This window comes from Rhinolophus sinicus, linkage group LG04 (assembly GCF_036562045.2).
Source record: "Rhinolophus sinicus isolate RSC01 linkage group LG04, ASM3656204v1, whole genome shotgun sequence".
NCBI classification, from domain to species: Eukaryota; Metazoa; Chordata; class Mammalia; order Chiroptera; family Rhinolophidae; genus Rhinolophus; species Rhinolophus sinicus.
In genome coordinates, this window is record NC_133754.1 from 38,579,908 (window position 1) to 38,601,807 (window position 21,900).

Genomic DNA, 21,900 nt, shown 5'->3' on the forward strand with positions numbered 1-21,900 from the left:
CATATCTATTGTGCAGATCCTGGTCTTTAAATATCATTCTTTAATGAAAGTAATGAGGGTGCCTTGGAGAAATGAAGGTCCCAGGATCTAGGCATGGAAAGTGCAAGCTAGAAAGCAAAGAATTTCTCAAAGAATAATAGGGACATGTTAAAAGCACCCAAGATCCATTTTGAAGAGGCTCCAAATAGACAAATCTAGTACAATTAGAGTATTATAAACAAATAAGAATAGTAAACGATCAAATCCTTTTAATGGGAATTCATGAGTCCAAACTGATATAAATGAATGAATGAATGAACCGAAAACTGGGAGAGAAGGAATAGCTCTTCCCTGCAATAGAATATCACTATACGGAGAACAAATAAAGAGGATAGAAAACCACTATTGTAGGTATCATAGTAATAATTGATTCAGCCAAGAATTACCAACTTGTGCTACAACTAGTGAGTAAAATTTTTATGAGGAGCATTATATTTTTCATAGTGTCAAAGTACTTATTAATTACAAAAGAAGCATATATAAATTTTATAGTGGATAAATCTAGTGTATGGCACATCAATTCAATCATCAAAGTTATTATCATTGATGGGATAAACTGATATCATGTACTTCCTGATATGATACTGAGAAGGACACATATTACCTCTGTAGTGTTCTTAGCAGAAGGACATAAACTTATTCTAATCATGAGAAAACAACAGTTAAATTTAACTTGAGGGGGATTCTACCAAAGAGGTGGCTGCACTCTTCAAAAACGTCAGGGGGAAGAATGACAATAGCTGAGAAACACATGCTTCCAGATTAAAATGGGCTAAAAAGTTATGGTAACTAAATGCAGGATCCTGGATTTGATCCTGGACTCAGGAAAAAACAAAAAACAAAAAAGCATGACGAAACCATTGGAATAGAAATATATTAATGTTAAATTTCCTGATTTTGATTATTGTTTTATGGTTAAATAAGAGAATTACCTTTTCTTAGAGTGTATATGCTAAAGTGTGTGTGTATGTGGGAGAGAGGGAATGAGAAGGATAAATCAAATGAATCAGAATTAAATAATTAGTGAATCTTGTTACAAGGTATACTAGAGTCTTTGTATCATTTTTGCAAATTTTCTATAAATTTGAAATTATATCAAAAGAAACAGTTAAAAATAAAGCTGCACGATATTTTATATATATATATATATATATATATATATATATATATGGTTACAGGAAGCAGAGTACAGCATTAGGAATAGAGACAGTGGAAATGTAATGGCTCTGTGCGATGTCAGAAGGATAGTGGATGGGGGGAGGGGGTTCACACAATGTGAGGGATATAAATGATAAACGTCTAAGTATTGCTTTGTCCTGTGCACCTGAAACTAATAAAAAATAAATAAATAAATAAATAAATAAAATAAAGCTGCACATCTAACTTTTTCCATTACTATTTACATCCTATTGGTTCTGTTTCCTGCAGAACCCTGACTATTAATTCAAACATTTTGAAAATGTTATACGTCCTTAGTAAATAAAAAATTGTATTACATTAATTAAAGAGGAAATTAGCTAAAATCCTTTATAACAGAGGAAGTGAAAGACTTTGATCATAAATGCTTTAGAACCACAACTTCCAGTGCATCAAGCACACCATTTACTAATGTCTTAACCTACTGTTTTGCAGGTTTTTTAAAGATTAAAACAGTGTTTTAATATTTTTTTTGTAGTTTTTTAAAGATTAAAACAAATGCATTTGAAGTGGTGGTGGGTGAGTAGTGAGGGGGAAGCTGGATGAGAGAAAATAATAATCATTAAGAGTATATTTAAATATTGAATGTTACTGTGTACTTATTAGAAAAATATTAATAGTAAGTACTCTTTTAATGTAATTAGAAAGCATTGAATAGTGGTATTTAGGAAGTTGACAATATCATTGATTTTGATATTATTATATAGGAGATTGATATGTTTCATTTTTATTACACCAACATACAAGAAGTTATCAGGAAATCACTGTTTTTTTGTACAGTTGACCTCTATTTCTTTTCTTTTTTCACTGAGGAATAAGATTTATTGGGTAATGTTTAGCTTTGGAGGGTTACAGTCCATTGCATTATCTAATATTTTTTTCACCCCAAGAACCAATTTTTGTCCCATTGAGAATACATGCTTTAAAGGGAATGAAAATGAATTAAACAGCCTTTAACATTCTTAGCAGGGAGGAGGAACCGTAATGGGTAACATTGGAGGTTGAAATAGTTGGCTTCTGGTACCATCTCTGTTTCATATTGGTTGTGTGGTCTTAGAAGAAATCATTTCTTTTTTATTTCCTTGTTTGGAAAACACAAGACTAGCATAAAGACTGATAGATTGGAAAAACAACAACAACAGCAAAAAACACATTTAATCTCACTGGACTCTGTGTTCTTGGTATAATGAAAAAAGCTGGTATAGATCAGTTGTTCTCAATTTTGGCTGCATTTTCCGGGGGTCATAAAAGATGTCAATGCTCACCTATATCCCCGGTCCAATTCAACCAGTCTTTGGAGGTTATGGTGCAGCCAGTGGTTCTCAAACTTAGTGTGAATCACACTATTATTAAGCATAGATTCCTGGGTCCCATTTCCAGAGTTTCTAATTCTGTAGGTCTGGGGTGGGACCTGCAAATTTGCATTTCTCTGAAGTTCTCAGGTGATGTTATGATAGGGGTTTGGACCACACTTTTTGAGATCCACTGGTTTAGGCACAGGTGTAAATATTTGTGTGTGTGTGTGTGTGTGTGTGTGTGTGTGTGTGTGTATGTGTATCTACCCAGGTGAATTCTAATCTCAGAGCTATTGGTACGCAAAATATTAATAAGGTTCTTTTCAGTTCTAAGATACTGAGATTTTAATACAATGAGCATTGTCGGGCATCAAAATGATCTATATAGAAAAACATCAATTTTTTGGTCAATCTTCATTAAGAATTTGTTTTATAAAGCATTTTACAGTTTTTTTAAATTAACATTTTTACAGTACATTTTTAAATTAACATTTTTACATTTTGCTGCATATATGGTTCTTGACTTCATTTTTCAGTAAAGAAAAGTTATTTGCTTGTCATTGTTTCATCATTTGATAAAACCAGTGGTGGGTTTGGATAGTAGCCAGCCGTTTTTGGATTGTTTGAAGAGAATTTTGTAAACTTGTAGTCCAGGGGTAATTCTGCTATTGTTTCAATACTTGCAATTGCAGTAGTGCTGTAAGTACAGATTCTCTTACAAGACCACGTATAAACCAAGGCGTCGTCTGTGTTTTTTAGTTCCAAAATGGTATCAATAAAAAAACAAGTCCCAGTTTTTAGATAATGAATTTAGAGGCTTTGCCTTCTGTCCCTCATATTTTCCTTCCGTCTCTAGAGGCTCTGATTCCTCAGGCTTCTGGTTTCTGTGCCCTCTGACCTCTTCAAGGATGAGGACTGTCTCCCAATTACTATAATGACAAGCTGGGAAAATATCTGAATGCGTGCTGTCACCACAGTAAACAACCTTGGGTTCAGCTTTGCCAGTCATTTTCTTCAGAAGTTTGTAAAGGTGGACAGCATTCCCTTGGGAGTACCAGCCAGGTTTATCCAGAGATGGCAGTGCCTCCTGCTCCTTGTCATTCTCAAAAGTCCTGAAAGGTCTCTGACTTGATAAATGGGAGAAGAAACCCGGCTTCAGTGTATTGTAATCACAATGTCAAAAAGATCTGCAAAATCATTCCCAAGGATATGCTTGCAGAGAAGTCTACAGCAATCACTATGAGAACTGTTGATTAACAAAATAATTTTCCGAGCATTCTTTAGCTACCAAAGCCACTTCTTTACAGGTTTGGGACAACTGTGTAAATACCAGCCTGGATCTCTATTTCTGGAAAATATGTTCCGCAGTTTTCCTTAAAAGCTAACATTCTATAGTTGTGTTGTGTACCGGCAACTATAGCCTTCCAAAAATCAAATGCTTCCTGACCATTTTTCTGCTTTGCTAAAGAATCCACCACTCTGGCACACAGAAGAGCTCCTGGTAGGTCAAAGTAGTTATTATACAAGTAATATTTACCTGATTCGTAAGCCATTCCAATGTCCAACAGGAAGTACTTCCGCTCCTTCCTTCCAAACTCCTCAACCACCTCCTAGGAAGTCATCGTCTTTGTGCTGTGGGGTTGCTCTGAGAAGGGTGCCATTATATGCAAGTTTAATGAAGCTCCCAGGTCTTCCAGGTCCAATGCCAAGCTCTTGCAACAGAAGTCCCAATGTTCTGGAGTCCCAGTGAGCAACTCCTTGTCATAGTCTTTCTCCTTGACCAGGAGCTGAGCAAAGCTGTTATAAATGAGGAGGGGCGGGGATGGAGGGGGAGGGCGCTCACCAGCAGGTTGTAGCTACACAATGTGGTCCAGCAGTTGCTGGCTGACAGAAGTGCTGAGCCATGGCTGCACTGACAACACTGGCAAGCACCTCTCTATTCCTTTTCCTTTAAACTTTTCAGTTTTCATTTCCTAATGGTTTATATTAAATTTATGAATACTTTTTAAATCTGCAGTACAGACCATTTTCTTGCTCTGTTTGTAAATCCAGGGATATGCATTTATATTTGGTGTCACTGCAGCTTTACTTCTGGTCACATATACAAATATACCTATTCTCCCCAAAATATAGCCCTTAATATTACTATTAATTAGTTTCAATTATAAATATATACTGAGTGATTCACAGATTAGTTCATTTTGATATGACAAATACATTTTATGAAAATATGGGGGCTTTCTAATCAAGAATTTATTTTACAACATAAATGCTAATTTAATCTTAAGGTAAATTTTAATGCACTTTTGAATATCTGCGGTGGCCGGTTAGCTCAGTTGGTTACAGAGCGTTGCTACTAACACCAAGGTTGCTAGTTCGATCACTGCATGGGCCACTTTGAGCTGCGCCCTCCTTGAGAAAAAAAAAAAAAAAAGGAAAGAATTTCACCTGCTATGTATTTTGAATTTTATTTTATGTTTAAGAATAGACCCTTTTTGTTCATATTAGTCACTATATTTACATTCACATTCTCTAGAATTCTTAGTTTTATGCCAGGTAACACTTTTTTTTTTTCTGACTGGGACAACATATTTGTATTCAAACCATTTTATTTACTACTTAAATTTTTTTTATGTTCTAATAAAAATAAATCTACTTCCATTATATATGTCAGTTAGATTGGTTTTCTATATAATTTTGCACATGTTTTGCTTAATTGAATAGGTTGAAAGTTTTGAGTAATTGAAGGATTTTAAAATCCTTGTATCAGAAATTAAAACTACGATATGTGATAATTTGACATGTGAAATACAGTATATGTATTTTTGTTACTCCTGATGCAAATTTAAAGTTTCCTAAATTGTTCGTATCTGTCACAAATTTATAAGAAAACAAACAGCTGTCTAAATTACTATTTATTAGAAAGCCCTATTTTAAAAAGAATCTTGTCGAGATTCCATTTCTACAGGAAAGCAACAATAGCCAAAATTTTTTGATCTGATTGCCTTTCATGTGTAAGGCTCAATTCCGGCTCTATTATTGGGAATCAGAAAAGTTATTCCCTGCATGATAATATGGGTCAAGATCACCTTTATGCTTATTAGAGGAGATGCTCATCCAGAGAGAGACTGTTAGCTTAATGACCCAGCTTCTTCTGCATAAGTTACAGTCTGGGACCACGGTAGGAACTTTTGAAGCTTCGTTAGTCTTTAAGTCCACAGGGGGAACATTAAATTAACAAACAACAACAAAAAAGAAGGAAACAAAATGTCAAGTCAATAATTCCAAAGAGACCCTAGCCAACAAAGTGTTGTCTTTCCAGCATTCTTTAGCTGTAAAGCAATTAAGTTGTGTTTTGGTAAATTGCGTGTAACTTCTGCTGTCATTTAACTTTTGCACCTGACTAAATCTGTTAAACAGTATTCCATACTAATAACTTTTGTGTAGATACATGATCATTATGCCATACTCATCAAACTCTGAGGTAGCATCACCTTTGCTGCCAAAAGGAAGGTGGCTCTGATAAGATAAGCAGACAGTTAGGGATTATGAGTCTGAATCTCAAGAGAGATATGAGAGACAAAGCTTTGATTTTTGGATATCATGGCCATAGGTGAAAAAAAAAATGATGTGAATGTGGTTACTTGGGGAGTGTGTTTTGAATCAGAGATCCAGAAAGCTGAAGATCTAACCTTTGAATTACCAAAGCAGAGCATCAGAAGATGTAGTGGATGAACCTGGAGAGAATAATGTATTGAAACTAAGAGAAGATACATTCAACAGTGAAGTGACATATAGAGCAAAGAGGCCAATTATCAGACATATTAGAGAATATGTCTTAGTTTTGGCAATTAGAATATCACAGGACACCTAAAATCAGAAACATTTCAGTGATTATCTGTGGATTGAACTGGATAGCCATGAACTTGAGGGGTAATGAGAATTCTTTAAAACCTTTTTTGGATCAGTTTTATGTTCACAGCAAAATTAAGAGACAGGTACAGAGATTTTTCATATACTATCTCCCTACACATGCAGAGTTTCCTCATTATCAGTATCACCCCTTCACCTCACCAGAGTGGTACATTTGTAACAATTGATGAGCCTACACTGACACGTCAGAATTGTGGACAGTCCATAGTTTATCTTAGAGTTCTCTCTTGGTGTATGTTCTATGAGTTTGAACAAATGTGTGATGGCACCGATCCATGACTATAGTATCATATGCGCACAGAGTAGTTTCAATGCCATAAAAATTCTTTGTGCTCCACCTATTCATCCTCCCCCCACCCCCACGATGGCAACTCTGATCTTTGTACTGTCCATGGTTTTACCTTTTCCAGAATGTCATATATTTGGAATCTCACAGTATGGAGCCTATTCAGACTGGGTTCTTTCACTTCGTATTGTTCATTTAAGTGTCCTCTGTGTCTTTTCATGGCTAGATAGCTCATTTCTTTTCAGCATGGAATATATTCCACTGTCTGCATGTGTCACAGTTTCTTTATCCATTCACCTACTGAAGGACATCTTGATTGCTTCCAAGTTTTTGCAATAATGGGAAAAAAAAGCTGCTATAAACATACTGTAGAAGTTTTGTGTGTAAATAATTTTCAACTCCTTTGGGAAATATTAGGAAGTTTAATTGCTATATCATATGCTGAGAGTATGTTTAGTTTTTTAAGAAACTGCCTAACTGTCTTCCAACCAGCAATGTATGAGAGCTCCTCTTCAATTCCAAGCAGCACTGGGTATTGTTAGTGTTAGAAATTTTGGCCATTGTAGTGGTGATAAATAGTTGAATGAATAATTATAATTATAGTCTGGTGGACTTTTAATTCAAGAATTGAACTGTGAAAGGAAAATAAGAGATTGGGTGGTAAATAGGGTTAGATTCAGGTAGTAAATGATAGATTTTCCATCCTTTTTGGTCAAAATTTTTCAATTTTAACTTTCGAAACAATGGAAAATATGGTAGCTAGCCACTGCCCAGGCTTTCCGAATGACCCCTGCCATCCTAGCTGCTCTAGACACTCCACAAGAACTCAGTGACTACCCAGGGCCTAATAACTACAAGGAACTCTTAGTTCAATGGGGCCGCAGTCCCTGATTCAGGCTCTTTTATGATAGGTGCCATACTAATTATTAGATAATTTTAGTAACAAACCAGGAAGAGGACATTAGGTTAAAGGAGGTTGTGTCTTTTTGTTGGTCCTGTTTTTAAGAAAAGAGATGTATGCATGTTTATAAATAGAAGGGAAGGATTGGATAGAGATGCAAATGTGAAAATCAGGCAGGGAAAGGGTAGGAGAAGATACATTAGTAGACATTAACTTTGGGTGGAGAGGAGACAATTATTGTTCTGGGATGGAAGAAAAGCCTGGGAATGAATATGGATAATTTTGTGCATTGATAGGTAGGAAGATAATAAATTTCCTAGTCATGGGCCTTTATTTTTTCTGTAAATTTGGAAACATTGTCATTACTGAGTCAAAGGGTAGTAATAAGTCAAGAAGCTTGAGGAGAATGGTCAGTATTTTCTATCTGTAATGTGGATTATCGCTCTTTCCACAGGCCTCCTGTCATTGAATAGATACGAAGCTAGGGATAAAATGCTAGTACATGTTTCAATCTCTAAATTTTAAAAAGCATATCTCAATACAGTCATGCTAATAGCAAAAAGTATTAATATTGCCCCATGTTTTCCATGCTCCCACATACATATATAGTCATAATATGTTTTATTGTTAGTGATAGTATTTTTTAAAATGTGATTATTCTATATATTACCCATTAAACTCTACTTTTTCTCACTCATTACCTTATAGTAATCTTTTCAGTAACTGATGTGTAAATATCTCATTCCTGTATTTTCAGTACTTGCATAGCATTCAGTAATATGCTTTTGCCAAATTGATTCAGTCATTTCCTCCTAAATAAATATTTATTTATTTATTTATTCTGCCCCTACAAACAACATGCAGTAGCAGCATACACGCCTTTGTAAACATATATTGGAATTTCTATAAGATTGCCCAGATTTTTATATTTACCTTCATATTGCTTGGACATTTAATATTTTAGTACATTATTTTCCAAAGGATTCTAGCAATTTTCACCCCCACTGGCAATCCATGGAAGCACATTTCTTTACATCTACATCAGCATTGAATATTATTGCTTTCTTGCTGCTTTAGAGTGGGGACAGAATTGTGGGGGCGTTAGTCCCTTTTGTTTACATAAGATTTGAAAGTTAATACAAATTTCTTAAATATTATCAAGTGAATTTCTGGAGTTTCCGGATTATAGAGGAAATAATCTGGTTCAAACAATCCTTCATTTTCATCAAGTGCTTTGGAGGAGTGTCCAGTTTTTCTGTTTATAAACTAATACATAAACATTAACCAGTACTGTGTTGGTCTGGACTGAAATAAGCTTCAGAAATATGTGAATACACAATTATTTCAACCGATAGTCTTGGAATCTGTAACCAAAATTATGTTTTTCTGCCCTGGAGACTTAAAAAAATCTTCCAGTTTTTTAACCCTGCCTGTTATCATGTGTTATGAGGGAGTAAAAGAATTGTAAGTCATCCGGAAAGGGGTGGCTTCTATATCTTTTGAGATGGTGTATATTTAGTATCATCCGGAAGATCTTTGGATTTACTGAAACAAAGTTCATACACAGCTCATTGATAATAAGTAAAGTTGAATTTGGAGGTGATAGTAACTAAGGCCCTCTATCATGGTCTGGAACTTACTTTTAATCTCTCTCCTTTTGGATTCTTTTTTCCTTATGTGTTAGCAATAGTGAATTATTCATGATGCCGGAGATCTACCATACACATACATTCCTTTCTATAATAATTCAAGCCTTTCCCCGTTATCTGCCTGTGACAGTCATATTCAAGTGACAGGGCTCACTCAGCTCAATGGCAACTCTTTCCTAACGTGTTTCCCAAGTGTGTTTTTTTTTGTTGTTGTTGTTGTTGTTGTTCCCACATTTATCAATTAGATACTGTGTTTTGTGTTATCACTATAGTTACCCATTGCTGTCTCCCTTACTAGGTTTTAGGAATTTTGAGATCAGGACTTTGTCTTACTCATCTTTTCATTTAGCAGCTGTCTGTATTATTTGACATCTAGCTGAATACATTGCACATAGGAGATACTCAATAACAGTTGAATGAATGAAACTATGTGCGGATGATGGAGTAGGCTGGCTAAACCAGGTTAGGGAAGGTGCAGCTGTCAATGTCCGCTGCTGGTTATAAATCCTGGGTAAACTGTATTAAGGGCTTTAGGATATAATGAAGTTTGCAGTGGGTTAGAACACCCTTTCATAAAACCTTCTGAGAATAAAACAGTCCAATAGATTACACAAACATAATGTGAGACCACAAGAGAAACTGGCCTTGTTTGTTCTCTTTTCGTGAGAGTTAATCATATTTTCCATTCAAGCCATCCCATATATGCAATTGGAGGAATTTTAAATTTTGTAATTTCTAGTACTAGTCACACGTGACTTATATATTCTTATTTTTATTTTTTTATGCTTAAAAAGCATACTTAGATGCTTTTAAATATTGACCAACATTTAAGAAACAATTTTAAACAGTTGGGATATATTTCTGAATTAAGAGTAAATATATTGGCTAGAAAAATTTTTCCTGGTAACAGCATAATGTGTCTAGAGAAATGTGCCTCATTTTTAATGCTCTGGTAGTACATTCTATTTTTTAAATTCTTTCATCTCATAACTGCAGATAAATCCCAGCGAACCAGAAAAATGTGATTATAATATTTAAAATTGATTATTATCAACTGCTTCTGGAATTGTAATATATATATATATATATATATATATATATATATATATATATATATAATCTTTTATTTTTAAATAAGTGTGAAAGCTAGTCTCTCTGCAGATGCTAATACATACAGAACAATCCATATATGAATTTTGAAGGAGCCTGGAGGGAAGAGCTTTCTCACATAGACAGATGAATTAGGATACTTAGCTGACAGGGTCATCACTACATTTCTTATCGGAAAAATGGATTTCTACTACAAGGCTAGAAAATATTTTTAAAAATCCTCAAGTAGGCTGTAGCATTCAATGAATCATGCCATAAATTGAATGCGAAGAGAATCTGAGCATGTGTTGGAGAATATGGAGTGAGAAAGGGGCCTGCAATATCAGGCATGCTAGATAAAGAAAAATACCTTATGCCAGCAAAGAAAGCTTTTGGGCTTGAGGTAGAAATTGAATGGTAATGTTTAAGTAAGTACTTCAGTAGCATTTTAAATAAAAATTCATCTGTTTTTCAAAGTAATATACTATGCTAAATACTGTGTATATCATCTGCATTATTTTGCCTCACTTAAATATTATGGTTAGAAATCTAATCCTTGTAGAAGTAGTCAGGTTTCACAGAGTGGCCAATGCATAATACTAATGGTATTTACTCTTTGTAGAAATAACTTAAAATGCATTGAATTTAGAGTAGCTTAGAAAATCAAGGAAAGGAGGAAGGGAGGGAGGGAGAGAGGGACAGAAGAAGGAAGGGAGTGGGCTGCCTCAAGTAGAACAAAATTACAACTGAAAAAATGATTTCAGTGAGTTTTTGAACATACAAACAGGCTGAGGTTCTATTTAATTTGTCAAGATGTACTAACTTTGGGGGATATTTTAATGTCAGCTGGACTTTGTGATTCTTACTGTCTACAGCAAAATAAAAGTTTCAGTCTGACTTATTTTGCTTTGCATAATAATCTCAAGATCCATCCACGTTGTCGCAAATGACACTATTTCATCTTTTCTTATGGCAGAATAGTATTCCATTGTGTATATATACCACATCTTCTTTATTCAATCATCTATTGAAGAACACTAAGTCGAGAACCATATGATTTCACTCATGCCTGGTCTATAAAACTGAAAACAACAAAGGAACAAGACAAACAAATGAAGAAACAAAAACTCATAGACACAGACAATAGTTTAGTGTTTACCAGAGGGTAAGTGGGGGGTGGTGATGGTAAATGAGGGTAAATGGGGTCAAACATATGGTGATGGAAGGAGAACTGACTCTGGGTGGAGAGCAATAATGTGATATATAGATGATGTAATACAGAATTGTACACCTGAAATCTATGTAACTTTAGTAACAATTGTCACCCTAATAAACTTTAATTAAAAGAAAAATAAAGGTTCAGTCTGTGCTAGGGAAGATCAGCCATTTTGAAGAAACACTTGAATTTTGATTCCATCCTTTCACTCTGTGTGAACATGGCCTTATTTAATGCAGGGATTTTGACTGTCTCTGATTTTTTACACACCAGGCATTGCTACTTTTTGAAGATTCTTATTACTTTCTACGATCCAAAAAGAGTTTCTTCTCTAGGTTAGAAATTGTTGGGTTTAGAGCAAAGCAATATGTACATATTTAGAAAAAAGGAATTCATTTAATATTTATTTAGTTGATGGTATAAAGGAAGTAAACAGGAAATAAAGGGTGGAAGAATAAAATCATTTTATTTCAAAGGATTATCATTAAAAATATTTTGTTTCTCCTTAAATGTTTAAAAATTCTGTGATTTGAATTATACTTCTGCCGATAGTGAACTGTGGTTTTTTAAGAAACCTCATGAGGCAAGGACTTATAAGAATTATATTTATTTTATATTCTCAGTGACAGCCTATATTTTAATTTTATGCATGTTGCTCAAGATTTACAAAACATCTGAGCTGAGGCTAATATGAAAAATGATATGTGAGCTTTAAATTTTGAGTTACCTTTCAGGATGCATTTTAATTCATTTTATCATCTGGATAAATGAACTCCTAAGAGTATAACATGAAAACAAATTAACATAACATGAGTTGCATCCTCTTGTGTCAATTAATGCTTTTATATTGCTAGCCATGTTATTTTATTTGGAAGTACTTCAATGACTGTTTTACTTTGGGAGTTTATTGGTCTTTTTCCTTTTTCATACTTTAAGGTTTTATTTGACTAGGAAACATAAATCTGCTACAGTCATGATTGCTGATTTATGTGTAGTTAATAAGTTTAGCATTGAATTCCAGCATTTATTGAGCAACTGCTTGTAAAGCCCTGTGCTGCACATCAAAGGAAACAAAAAGTGATGATTAACAATCCTCATGCTTCTGGGTATTTATGGTCAACATTCTATGAAAGATAAATATATACACAAAACTACAAATACTATCAATACTATCCAACTTCAATAAATATATAAAAATGTATCATGAGATTATGAGGGAGGCAAATGCATTGGCTGAACTACTGTGTAGAGGGTGAGTCACTGGAATTTAGCCAAATAAGAAGTCAAATAGGCCAGTGTGTGAAGAGGCAGTAGCCTTCAGGAAAAGGGAGAAACATGAACATAGCCACTGAAATATGCAAATGTGTGATGTCATTTTGGAATGGTAAATAGACTGGTATTGGTAGACCAAGGGTTTTCTGATTAAAGTTGGCAGAAAATGGGACAAAAACATATTTTTTTTCAACTTGTAATTGTCTTTTGATGCTGTTTTAAAGCAAATGGGGACCTTTCTTATAAAAAATGTGGAGATCTGCAAAGTTCTTAAATAGGGAAGTGATAGTCATAACATATTTTTAGAAAAACAACTGTCGTGGCTATATGAAGCGTGAGAGACTGGGCCAGCATATTAAAGAAAAGGAGATGCATTTGGAGGCATCTGAAATGTTTCTGGTGAAAGATACACTTTCCAGATGCAATGCTAATGAAAAGGAGGAAACAGCTGCAAAAATAAAATGCCGTTCCTATTGCCATGACTTGGTGACTGACTCATATAAGAAATAAGAGAGAATACAAAACATTCAAGATGAAGGCACGTCAAGATTCAAGGTATGGTGTCTTCAGGGACAGTGATGCCTTTGATAGATGAGGAATACAGGAAGATGACCACATTTGTGGGAAAATACTATTTTATACGTAAGAATTTAATATATATTTAGGAATTTTTGCATTTACCTGATATTGAAGCTTAATGGTAGATTAATATTAATGTATAATTCTCCTGAAATTGGAGAAGTTGTTGAAGTGAAGGTTAAGTTCGAAGAAGAGAATATATGCTTAATTGTAATTTTGTGCAATTGAAGTAGGTATGAGAGAATATGACAATTAGAAATACTATTTTATGTGGCAGCTCTTTAAAAACTCTGTCAGATGGCAGTTAAACAGGTTTTTGTATGTATTTTTATTATATATGTATATACCCGTAATGCATACATACACTTAGATTACAACAGATTATTGCCTTCACTGTATGTCATAGCTCAATTAAAAAAAAAAAAAAAAGCTCCATTTGAAGAGAAACTACATACAATTAGACGTGGTCTTTTTTTTTTTTTTCCCAACTGTTAAGTGTCAGGTTCTTGGTGTACTATTCAGAGGGGAAAGTGATCTTTCTCCATAAGATTAGATGTGTTGGCTCCAAATTTCAAAGTGAAGAAAAAGTAATATCAAAAGAATAATGAGAAACATAATCCCTGTTTAAGATATATTTTAGTAAATATAACGAAAAGGAGATAAGGGAGTATTTAGAAATATTTACATAATTTAAACATTTTCTCTGAATCTTGTTGGTAGTATAATTGGAAATTACAATTTTGGGTTCAATCATTTTGAGATTATTTATTAAAGAAAGACATCTTAACAAGAAAATTTAACTCATCTTATTTTCAAAATAGATTTTCTTTAATGACCATAAATATGATTATTATAAAATAGTTATTCTTTATAGACTTGTAGTTGAAAATATAGCTTTGGGCACTATACTCTGTCCATCACTTCGGAGAACATCATTCTAGTTGAGCAAAATACTTTTATATTTAGTTATAGAAGTAGCATTCTATTAGGTTGGTGCAAATTTAATTGTAGTTTCTGCAATTATTTGTAATCTCTTCAATCACAATTACTTTTGCACCAACGTAATATAATAGTACTAACGGCAGTAGTAGTATAGTAGTATAGTAGTAGCATAGTGGTAGTAACAGTAATACTATAATGTAGTAGTAGTACAGTGTAGTATAGTATAGTAGTATAGTATAGTATAGTATAGACTAATAGTAGTATAGTATAGTAACAGTATAGTTGTAGTACCAGTTGCTGTTAGACATCCTTATTTCATGTAATTGTTCTTTGAATAGTGAAGAAATTAGTTCAGAGAGAAAGAATAGACTGCTTCTTTTAAGCCCTAAACTTTTCACGTAAGAATCATGATCATTGATTGGTACAAGGTTGATACCAAGTATTTGGATGCTACTTTTTATTTAAATGTCAATTTTATCCGTTATTGACTATCACCTTGAAAAAAAATTATTTGTTGTCTTATTAAGGAGGAAGCAAAATACTGTATTGTATAGTCTCTCACTTTGTTTGTTGGATGAACCTGGCCAAAAATTATTAATTCAGTTTTTCAGTTCGAAGAATATTTCTTAGATGCTCTTACATACCACCAACAATGGTAGAAACTAGGAATGAAAACTATAAGTGGGCTCATCCCTATACTTAGAAGCCTATAAAACAGGGAGGAGGGCGGAAGTAAATGCCGTGAGTGCATTTGGGAACATGCTGGAAGCTCCTTGCCTACAGAGAAGGCTTTCTGGAGGAGGCTGGGCCTAAAAGAGTGGAAAGGGGAAAGTGGAAATGAAGTAGAAAGAGAAAGTAGAAGGGGCAGAGAGAGGGTAGAGAGAAGGTTGTTTCGGAGTAGTTCAATTTGTTTCATTAGTGAGGTTTATCTGTTGATAACTAGGTTAGGGAAATACAATATTTGAACTAATCTCTTAAACCACAATAGTAAAGATTTCTAATCCTCTACAGACATTTCCAAAGATTGATTTATTAAGAGTTCTGTTTTGTGCTCACCACCAAGAGTTAGCTCTCCTTCCATCACCAACTCACAATGTAATACATAGATGATGTATTATAGAATGTACACTTGAAACCTACATAATTTTACTAACCAATGTTACCCCAATGCATTTAATAAAAAAAAATGTAAAAAAATAGTTCTGTTACTTGAAAGCAAATTGCTATGTAAATAATTTACAAAATACTACAACAGTAGCCTTGCAGTAGTTTTTTTTTTTTTAAATCCAGATGTTCCTGAAAAAATATTTTATGCAGAATGACTTTTTAAAGCTCAATCATATTGACTAAAGATATTTTATTTATCTTGAATCCAGTAATGCTTAAATGTGATACCATTTTAAGAAATGCTGTGTAAAAATTAGCTTTTGGTTTATTCAAAGAAAGAGGTCAACTCCTCATAGCTTATCCTACTAGCTCTGCAACTCTTGCATCTATCACTTTTTCACCCCTGTGCTACAAACCTGTCTCTCTTTCCTTGGTGTGGTAATATATGCATTTCTCCTTTTGGGTCTCAACATTCATGCCTGTTTCAAAACCTTGCAACTGTCAGCACACTGTCATCTGCCTTTTTAGTAGGATGTCATGACATATAATACCACAGTCAGAATTACCAGTGTTTTTGTGTCTAACTTTCCAAGCTTGTTTACCCCAGACACTGCTCTATAGAGACACCATCTCTCCTGGTAAGACTACTTTAGAAAGGAGAATGAATGAATTTGTAATCAGTTCAATGAACTACACATGGTTTAATAGTCCTACTGACACTTGCAAAAAAATACATTCCAGTGTTTTCATATCTAGCTAAATGTTATGTTCAGTTTTTTTTATTTAACCTTAATAAACAAAGTGATGAAAGCTTCAGTATTGTTTCAATTATTAGAGGAAATCTAGAGCATTACCTGCTTATATGCTTAGTTTCTCTCTAATGTATACCCCAGAGTATCTACAGAGCATGATTTGAAAATTAAAAAAAAAAAATCTGTTTCTAATAGTAGAATTTCAAGCATCTTCAACTGGCTATTGAGACTAATATCTTTTGATGAAGGAAAAACTCCGAAAATCACACAATCTATAAATATTTTTTATGTTTAAAATCAGTTGTTTTTTATGATACATGTATCAAGAAGACAGTGGTGGTTTTTATTTAATTGATTCTGAAATATACACTTCATGGTATCATATGCTCATGGAATGTTAGAGCTGAAATTGATTAAGACATTAAATAATTCATGCTTTCAATTTAAAGAAGAGGACAAGTGACACAAAATTTAAAGAGGATTGCTCAAGGGCTAATGGAGTAGAGATGATGATGCAATCACTTAGATTTCCTTATTCTCTCTTCCACTATAACAAATTAGTCACTTAATTATATATTGCTATTGCTGGATCTTCTAATCTTACAACAGAGGTTTTGCAGATCAATATTTGCTTGAAAGTTAAAACACTAATATTTTGGTTGGATATCATTATGTTCAAAGATTATCAATGCAATATAAATATCATTAAATTATCTAGCAATCCATCACTATGACTCTATCTTCTATGCTTTTCGTCAAACCTGCTTAACTCTGTAGAACAACCAGGGGCAATTTTATTCCTCAGGCAACATTTTTCAATGTCGGAGCCATTTTTAGTTGTCATAATAGAATTTTCCAGCCCAAATGTCAATAGTGCCAAGGTTGATAAGCCCACTGTAGGGAATTTAGTATTGCCCTCTGTGACATCTAAATTTAATGAATGACATGTTTCCTATACTAGTTGAAAAGAAGCCTGATCTTCCCTGTCATATTGGATTTCAAACTTTAGGATTGTCCCTAGATTACAGTATTTCATATTTTGGTGAAGAGTTCAAATGTCATCTTTATTTTATAGAGTTTGATCCTCTTCCCCTTTATTTTTTCTGTTCTCCTCCTCCTCCCTCCCTCCCCCTCCCTCCCTCCCTCCCTCCCCCCCCTGCCCTCCCTCCCCTCCCCTCCCCTCCCCTTCCCCTGACCTCACAAGAATGCCAGTGTTTTTCCCTTTTGAATTTTCAAGCTTCATTTGTCAGATGTATTTCTAGATATATACGAGTAGACAAATCTAAACGTTATATTTTAGATGGGGTTCCATCGTAAATCTACACTAGAAAAAGTTGTGTTTTCTGTTTTTTGGGATGGCTTGTATTTATTTTGCCTTTTGGGTTCTATACTTATTAATGATTTACAATACCATGTAATGATTAATAATACTTTTTTATACATTGAAGAAATATTTACTGAGTCTAGGGAATACACACTAGATACCTGCCCTTTGGGGACTTAGTATTGTGGAAGATATACTCAAATGGACTTATAAACAAAATGTGCTATGATGATAAAGAATGTAGAAGGTATAAGAATGCATATAATAGGGGCACATAATCTAGGCTTCAGCCATCAGCGAAGTTATGTTTGAACGGAAATGTAATGAATGAAGTGAGGAAAAAGTATTGTTTCTAGCAGAGAAAACAGTATGTTTAAACACTTAAGACATGACATCAGTGAACAGAGGATTTAAAATAACTTTATGAGATAATATAGAGCTTGGAGAGCTTCATTTCTTATACATTCATTCGTAAGCAAATATTTATTGGGTGCCTATTCTTGGACAGGTTCTGTTCTAGGCGTCCGAAAAAGAGCACTGATCAAAACAACAGAAGTCTGCCCTCCTGCAGTTTACATTCTGGTGGAATGTTGTGTTAGTATTATTTATCTATACAGGTTATTTTGCATTAACAGATTTCCCCCTTGTTTAAAGTAAAAGTGATGAATGTGATACCAGTGTATCTGTAGACTGAGATTGAGTAATAAGTTAATGGAAGATATTTGAAAAGTCATAAAAACAATGTTAATTTGTTGGTAATTTGAGAAACATTAGAAATTCATTCAAAAATTATTGATATCTAGGTCCTAATTTCTTCATGTATCCTTTTGGGGTTTGTCTTTCTCTCTAGGAATATAAGGCTTGTTGTGGATGTGACTTTTCTCCAAGAGAGATTTAATTTCTTTTATCAGTAAAAGTATCCATAGTTGATTTGACAAGATATATCAATCAACAACAGTTCAGAGGATTATTTTTAAATCAGCATAGAAATCACAGCATATCTTAGAAAAGTGATTCTCTACTCTTACAAGACTGAAAGCTACAAAAGAACAAGACAAACAAACAAAACTCATAGACACAGACAATAGTTTAGTGGTTACCAGAGGGGAAGGGGGGGATGGTAGAAAAGGGTAAAAGGGGTTAAATACATGGTGATGGAAAGAGATCTGACTTTGGGGGCGGTGAACACACAATGCAATATATAAATGATGTATTGTAACATTGTGTTCTTGAAACCTATATAATTTTATTTGCCAATGTCCCCCCAATATATTTAATTTAAAAAGACTATACTGGCACTGCAGCGTGGAGAGATTTACAATAGCTTGCATTGGGTTACATATGGCTAAAGAATTAACAGAGGATTGGTGGGTACTATTCTGAAAAACTGCATCCATAAGAAATTTAATATCTAGAAATGTAATAAACTATGTGTTATTTTTTTACAACACCTCTAAATGATTGTTTCCCAGTAACAACATTCATGAGGTCAAGTTTGAAATATTTAACTGAAAAAGATTTTCTAGTTTTTGAAATCATATTCCAAATGTCCTGATTTCAGTGTAGTCATGTTAGAATGAAAAATAAAGTCATTCAAGAAACTTATACTAGAGATAGCTGTTTTGAGGTCATAACATTTTATTGGATACAATCAGAAAATGTGGTGTGGTTGGCAAACTCTACATTGGGTTTTGAAATTACTGTGCTACCAATATGTTCCAATCAATGAGAACCTTTCAGCCATGAACTTTTATTGATTTGTATTCCTCAGAGTAACATAAATAGCTTTCCTTAAGTCTTCCAATTTCACTATCGTTATTTTTTTCTGAAATCTCTGCTGTTAGGTTTATTTATGCACTTACTCTTGCTTTCCAACTCCTTCATGTTCTGAGCCCAGAATTAGTACCAGTATTCTCTATCAAGTAGGGAGAAAAATGCAATATGACCAACTAAATTATTTAATGAATAGTTAAGTTATACTATGAATAGTTTAATCAGAACAATACATTTAGCTTTTTAAGAACAAAGTAACAGAAAATTTCAAACAAAGAAAGCTAAAGAGCAAGTATTCTCACATCAACTTATACTAAGAAATTCATTCTCATAAAGAACTGGAATTTTTCAATTGCTTCTTTCCACTTAAAAAAAAAAAGATTTCATACATGTATATGAAATCTAACCTTAAAATCCATACTATTGAAAGATGTATTTTACAATTTGTTGAAAAAATAGTTTAGTTTAGAGACTTACCATATAATGGTTAAAATAAGAATTCAGTACTTGCCAAGACACACTTGATTTTTCTCTATTCTCTTAGATGTTAGCTATTTTACATTGCCTAAAAATGTGAACAAATATGTTGAATACCAATCACATCACCCAGTGAAAGAATACATTGAAATATTTATGTTGCTCTGTTTAAAAAATATCCATTTGTATTGTTTCTAATCATATTTTCAAAACTCAAAGTCTAAATTTCAGAAAATATGACAGTAAAAATTGATAAGGAAAACATAATAGATGTTGATGCACTATCTTCTATGAGGCGACTTTCAACATGCTTTTCTAACTAGCTTCTAGTAACCATGCAAGGAAGCAAAAAAAATAATAAATAGAAAGATGCAACTTTAAACTTCATTGACTTTTAAGCTCTTAACATTATAGTCTATCTAAGCAATGAAATCTTGTTTAATCTTCCTTTAAAATATCTGTAAAATGTCTACTTTTCCACTAACCATTACCGCCATGGCGATCAATATTCAAACATGCATATAAAATCAGTCACTCTTTCCTGATATAATAGAGTTATGGAAAATTAGTCCTAATGGAATAAGGACTGCTTGCTTTGTGCTAATCACAGTGCTTTCGACTGTGAAATAATAGCAACATTCTACATTGGAAATATGAATAGGAATCAAAATTGGCAATAACCTCTAATAAGTTAAAATTAACGTATAGAATCAAATCCTTGATTAATGGAATCAAAGCAGTTATTATTAGGACAGAAGAAAAGGAAAAGCACAATTGTTTTTCTTGATATAAATCTCAGGTTTAGTGGTATTCCAAAATGCCTTAACTTTGTAAACATAAAATTCTGTTGCTTCTAGATCTCCAATATAGGTGTGAATTACACGTTATATAGCGGGAGTGACCAAAAATATATACACATGACTTGTATTCATCTTTTGTTATTGGTATATATTGAGTATTACAATTTTAGTAACCATTTTTTTTTCTTAAAATGTGTGTACATTTTTTGACACGCTCTGTATTATGCTTCCCTTAATGATTTAGTTTAGCTACTGAGTTTTCAACCTTAGTTTTTCATCATTATCTGAACATTGTATTTATTTTTAAGCATTATTGAAGGAAAATTTACATATATTGAAATAAATAAATGTTAAATGTGCAATTTGCTGAGTTTTGAGAAATACATATACCCAGGTAGCAAAAACTTTAATTTATAAAATGCAGAATATTTCTACATCTCAGAAAGTTCCCCGTGTCCCTTTCCAGCCATCCCTCAATTCCCACAGTCAATAACATTTCTGAAGTCTATCTCTATGTATTAGTTTAGTTTGTTCCTTAATTTGTGCCTGGCTATTTTTTGTCCCATATACATTTTGGAGATCCATTCATGTTGTATTTTGGTAGTTTATTATTTTTACTATACAATAGTATTCTGTAGCATGAATATACTAGACGTTATTTTATCCATTTTCCAGTGGATTATCATTAGTTTTCTTTTCCTATACTTCAGTTACTTTTAGTAGTATTGCTATAAAATTTGTGTAAAAGGTTTTGTGGGCATATTCAATTTCTCTCAATGCCTAGGAATGCAATTGGTGAATGATAGAATAATTGTGTGTTTAACTTTGTAAGAAACTGGAACAGTTTTCAAGAATATGTGTACTATTTGAGTCCCCCCCATCAGCCAATTATGAGTTTGAGTTGCTTCATATACTCATCAACAGTCAGTATAATCATTTTTTTACCATCCCAGTGGGTGAAGCATTATCTCTTTGTGGTTTCAATTTGCATTTTTCACATGATTCTAGGCACTTCATCATATACATCTTGGTAATTTGTGTATCTTCTTTTTTGGAGTGTCTGTTCAAGTCCTTCAGTTATTTACAAATTCAGGTAGTTGTTTTTTGAGTATTGATGTGTAAGACAAGTTTACATATTTGGGATATAAGCTCTTTGTCATGTATATTTTTAGTATGTTATCCCCAAGATGAGAAAGATATTCTCATATGCTTTATTCTAGATTTTTATAGTTTTAAACTTCACACTTAAATCTATTATATACCTGAAAT

At 33.4% G+C, this 21,900-nt stretch overlaps 1 protein-coding gene and 1 pseudogene across 1 annotated transcript in view; one reads left to right on the top strand and one right to left on the bottom strand.

Annotated features, from left to right (window-relative positions):
- Positions 1 to 21,900, top strand: part of GPC5 (glypican 5) — a 1,198,702-nt gene that overhangs the window by 362,387 nt on the left and 814,415 nt on the right. The window lies entirely within an intron of this gene.
- On the bottom strand, positions 3,078 to 20,328 carry LOC109450148 (5'-nucleotidase domain-containing protein 1; annotated as a pseudogene).